Raw genomic sequence first — 6,000 nt, forward strand, 5'->3', positions numbered from 1 at the left:
TCAATTTTATATTGATCAACTAACATCTTTACTTAAAACTGCTTATTAAGGTAAACTAAACCACAAATATTTCATGAAGCAGTGACTTAAGCCATTTTTCAGGATATATCAAAATAAATGCATACTAATTATTTACCTATTTTAGCCATTTTAGAACATTTATTTTTACCATTACTATTATCATCATCATCATGTTTGTGTTTACCAGAGTTCTGATCACTGGAAAGACCTTGATCTACTACATTATCAGCAAATATTTCTTGGCTTTCATTTAAGGGGTTTGATAACTCTGAAAAAACAAAACATTCTCTTTCACTATTATTCAATACTTTTAAGCATTTCTGTCCATTGTCCTTTTTAAGTCATTTTTACACCTGAACTGTCGTTAACAGTAGATTGCCATTTTTGTCGTACTGGTATTTGACTTATCTCCATTCCTACTATTATTACCCTTTCCTTTAGTTCTATGGTTTCCTTTCTTTTCACTCCCTATTAAGGTTTCCGCGGGAATTTTAGTATTCCTCATAGGCTCAACATCCAAACCATTTTCACCTTAACCCTTTTCTTCTTTATGAACTTCTTTTTCCGCTGGTATCAGCTCGTATTCTTCAATGTGACTATTTCTTCGATTACTATTTGCATGTCGTCTTCGTATTCCTCCTTTCTTCTATTTATAATTTCTTCATTGTGCACTTCTTCTTCTTCTGTTTCTACTTGCACAACTTCATCAGGAGATAACTGCAAACAAGCGCACATCTTGTCGCCACTGTCTTCACTCGTTCGATAATCTTCATTTCCCTCTTCTTATCCTTCTTCCTTATTTTTTACCTTTTTGGTTTTCCTGAGTATTTCCTCTTGGACCTTTGCCAGCTTCACTATTTGCGTATACATCAGTTTTATCTTCACTAATAATAATTCCTCTTTGGCTATCATTTACCTCTTGTCCCTCAATGTTATTTCCTTCTCTTATTTGTTCTCTATTATCACCATTATCCTTCTCTGATTTATTATAATTTCTTTGCCTGCTTATGTCAGGGAAGTCTTTCATTCCACATACTAGTTCCTTCCATAATATCGATGTTACAATCTTTCACTAGATGGCCTCCTTGTCCGCATCTGCAACAGGTTCTTTTCTGCCCATTATATAATATACTTAAGTTAAACCCAGACACTTATCGATGAAGGAATTTTATCTCTAATCTTCATCTTTATTGTCCGTATCCCATTCAGTAGGCCTTTCAGGGGTCCCATACTGAATCTGTTGGTTCTTATTGAATCCACTTTTCCATATATGCTCATAATATTTATTATAAATTCATCAGACAATTCAAATGGTGCATTCCTTATCGATACATGTGTATACGAGGTACTTATATTCACAACTTTCACACTATCTACCTCATTTATCTTACTTTGCTTATCCTCAAATTGCCTTGCTATTTCCAAGAACTTGTTCTCTGAGCTAAACTTAGCTACTTTATTCCTGCTTACATTCTGTACACCCGAAATGTCAGCAATATAAAGTTTAAATACTCTGATTAACACAATACATACATTTTCGATGGACATATAACCTCCCAGGAATTGTAGACCAATGGAATCCATGTTGTTTTAGCACTGTATCTCATAAAACAAGAGAGATCAGATAAAATTTATCATAGAAAACGGACCTTCCCCAAGCCAAACGCTTCGGGTAAAAAACAACTTTCCAAATTCCGTCTATTTTTGTCTATTTAGCACTATTCCCGTACTTATAAAAGTTTCCACCTAAATCTGTGTACTCACATCACTTCACGATGCTCCATGCATTGTTATCAGTGCTCAAATACATCACATCACCAAAAAATAAAGGCCAAAGTACAGAACGAAAGTAAACAAAGGCTCCTGTGACTTTCTTCTTCTCTCCTTGGTAGGGAGTAGTGTAGAAAGTTAAGTATTAATAGGAGTAATGTCAGGTGTGGTTTATCGACAAATTTATTAGGGTAAGGGCACAATTTTTCTAACTATGGCCTTAATATTAACATACTATAATAACGACCTTCCATTATATTAACATGGTGAATTGTACAGATTACATATTTGAAATTTTATTTAAGTAGTATAATTCTAACAGGCTAAAGTTCATATTTTCTAATTTTAACCTTAATGTTAACCTATCGTAGTGATTTTACATTATATTTACTTAGTAAATTCTACATATTAATTTTTCAAAACTTTTCTTAATAGTATAATGGTTGAGGTTCAATGCGATGGATATATGAAGACATTCTTCTCTACCATCTGTGTTCTTTGTTGTTTGGGTAGTTTCTCTCTTCTGCCTCAGATTCTTCTGTCAATTCACTATTGCACTGAACTATATACTGGTTGCCAGTATATATAATCTGATTAATTGTATTTACTTTGTATTTGTTGTGTATTTGATCTATATTCAGATCATTATATCCTTGATTGTTTCTCATTACAGACCCTGATATCTTTTTTTTTTCTTTCTTTAATGCACTTATATTTGGGGTCGATGCTAAGCACGTGGGTATTGGTGAATATTCCATTTTTGGTCTGATTAGACTTATGTAGAAATGGATTTTTATATTTGTGTTCATATTCCTAACACTTTTTAGCTTTGTATTTTGTGTTCTTGCTATTCTCAGTCTTTTTGCACGTCTTTATATTCCACTTTGTCCGAATTGCATTCCTATAGTAGCTATTCTTGCGCTTTTAGTCAAATTAAGTGGTTGTTGGCCTAATATTTGTGTAGGTTTGCATGCAGATAGTGATACCAGTTGGAATTTGGATTTATTTGTCTTTTTTCCCACTTTTTTTCAACTAATTTATTCTTTCAATTTGCCCCATTGTTTTTTTGTGCTACTTGTCTTTTCAAAGTTGGGTCCCTTCTTCGTGTACGTTTTTCTGGGTGTATAACTATTTGAGTTATATCATCTGCAAATCAGACATCAGTACAGTACTCTGGTTGTGGAGTCACATTTGATGTATATATAATACTATGAATAATGTTGGACTGGGTACAGATCCTTGTGGGACTCCACTTAGGAGCGGGAATGGATTCCCTACGTAGTTTTGTGAATTGATTGTTATTGTTCGATCTTTGATGAAGTTACATAGTATTTTCTCAAATGCCTAGAAGGTTCAGATGTAATATTTTGTATTGAATTCCTTGTATCCTTACTTTGTCAAATGCCTTGGCTATGTATCTCTACATAATAGGTTGAATAAGTACTTTCTTCTTTGTGATGATAGTGCAATTCTCTCATTTATTGTTGCTATTGCAATCTGGGTTCCTCTTCCTTTTCTAAATCCATTTTTGTTCATCTTGTGTAGTTGATTACCTTCAAGGAACAACCTTAATCTGTTGTTAATTATTTTTTAAAATATTTTACCAAATATTTTTAGTAAGGATATTGGTCTATAATTCTCGTTGAGACAAGTATCTTTTCCTGTTTTGGGTATTTAAATCATTATTGCATTCTTGAATATAACTGGAAAATGTTCCATTGTGTGACCCCAATTTTATCTTTTATTTTTCAACTAGTGCCTAGTTTAAGATTTTAAATTATTAATTTATTTTTCCGTAACTCTTATTTTCCTTGTTAGTGGGCAGTCTTCATCGAGTTTGCTAATATCAACTGCATGGTGCGGATTTGTTCTGTGGTGTTCAATGAATTCCTAAGCTATTGTCTCATGTTGGTTGTCGAAATTTTGGTTATCCTCTTGGGTTATCTGGAATATTTCCTGCCAGTAGGACTTGTGCAGTACTTTTTTCTCTTAATCATCATACATTTTCTCATTCCTGTGCTTTATGTATAGTGATGTATTAGTTTTGCTTCCCATCCGTCTTGAAACGGAGTTATTAGGTTATTGTAGTGTATTTGTGTAATTTTTGATTAGGTCTTCCGAATTTTGATGATACAATCTTGGAGTTTTCTTGTACTAACTGCTCTTGTAGTGATACACATCTTCTCATTGTGTTGTTTCAACCTGTTATAAGTATTGTATTTAGGATGTTGTAGTGCCATTGTATTAATTTTAACTTGCCACTACAAATAGGGTGTGGATGTGTAGCGTATTTATTTACGTATTGGTATATTATTTATTATAGCTTCCTCTGTCTATAGTTTTGTACCATTAAAGTTCTTTTTCTACTATTTCTTTTATTTATATTTAAGTTTAATTTATTCTTGTTTGTCTACTCATTTTCCCTTCTATTTAATTTTTGAAGCTTTCCCAACTTGCTCTTTTTATATTTGGTATTTCTGAAGATGGAATAGTTTATTGGATTAGTTGACAATGTGATTACCATTGGTATATGATCAAAGGAGGTTGCTGGTCCTTTCGTAATGGCAATACTGAGGTGAATTTCGTTATTTCCTAATATTATCAGGTCCTAAGTGAATATATCTTTTATTTGTCAATCTATTTCTTGACCTGTGTAATTAAATTACCTTAATCCAAATAGTTAGTGTCTGGCATTTAGATCCGCAATGAGATAGGTTGGTTCTCTCCTGCTCATTAACTCATGACCTCCGGAAGTGGGACATAATGTCTCCTTGGCGGCTGTTAACCTGTCGTGATCACTATCGGTCCTTTGTTAGTTTGAATCTGGACTGCTGTAATGTTGTCTTGGAAATCTATTTTGTCTAATATTATTCTTAATTGCTATTGCTATTCCTGCAAAGGGTTCATCAGCGAAGTCTTGCATATATGTATTACACCCAAGCATTTCATAGTTTAGTTTCATATAGTGTTCATTGATTAATATTACGCCAGGGTCTTCTATATATTTATTGCATAATTCAAATTTGTCTTCCAGTATTTCACGTTGATGAATTATTTTGATCCTCTAATTTAGTCAATTTGAATTAAAATGGTGTAATAATTATGTTTACCTTTTTTCCGTTTTCTGGTATTCCTGGTTACTGGCGTAGTTTGTTTTGACGCTGAAGTTGATAATCCCTCTGGATTCTGCAAAATGGGAGAACTGGAGAAATCTGAGAAGCTTAGTAATGAGGCTTGCATTTTTTATTTAATTTAGGCTTTGCAATTTAACTTCATAATGAAATTCAACAAATAATTAAATGAAATGTTCAATTTACAGGTGGCCACTGTTGGTGCTGTCGAACACTGCGCTTCGAGCTGCTGGTGACGGTGTTCGGTTCCTTACCGCCACGATGAACTGTAAACGTTAGGTTGAAGAACTGAAGTCTGTTATCAGGGTTTATGATTTCTCCTCCCATATGGACTTCAAACAATCGTTTAAACACTATAATATTACAGTGACAATGGGTGGCAATTATAACAACCGTTTGTTATTTATTTGTTCTTCAGACTATTCATAATGTTATTCACAAGGTCTGGAAAATATTCACATAAGAGCAATAATCTCTTATCTTGGATTGTCTACTTAATAGACCCATTTGATTATTGTAATTTGTTTATTACGTTAACAAATTAGTTATTCGTCCACCTATCAATTCAAAGTTTTTATATTTTTTCAATTTAATCCAATTTTTGCATAGATCTGACGACATGCAGGCATATAGTTATGGCCAGTGATAAAGTAATATCACATCTATAAAGGCAGAATGGTCATATGCTCTACACAATGTCCAACACTCACTTGTATTTCAATGTCTCATCTCTCATTTTCACTTATTTTTTGGTCAGGAAACTTTATTAAAAATCCATATTCATTTGCGTAACATATATATATATTATATCTTTCTAAAACATACAAGAAATAGATCGGTATTAAAAGTACAAATAATAAAACCGAGCAGGTTTTGATCGTTTTAATTAGCGAATTATTTTTACATCTAATATCAAATATAGTAAATCAAATAATTACGACAATTCCTTCCTATTCACAAACGCGCCGGGTCTACAATTGATTTTTGAAATTCACAATTAAATCAAAACGCCAGCCGGCGTCAGATCGACCTACGAAGTGACTGTTTTTCTGCAGCTGCTGTTTCTTCATCCTGTTCC

The sequence above is a fragment of the Macrobrachium nipponense genome, chromosome 24, assembly GCF_015104395.2.
Source record: "Macrobrachium nipponense isolate FS-2020 chromosome 24, ASM1510439v2, whole genome shotgun sequence".
Lineage (NCBI taxonomy): Eukaryota > Metazoa > Arthropoda > Malacostraca > Decapoda > Palaemonidae > Macrobrachium > Macrobrachium nipponense.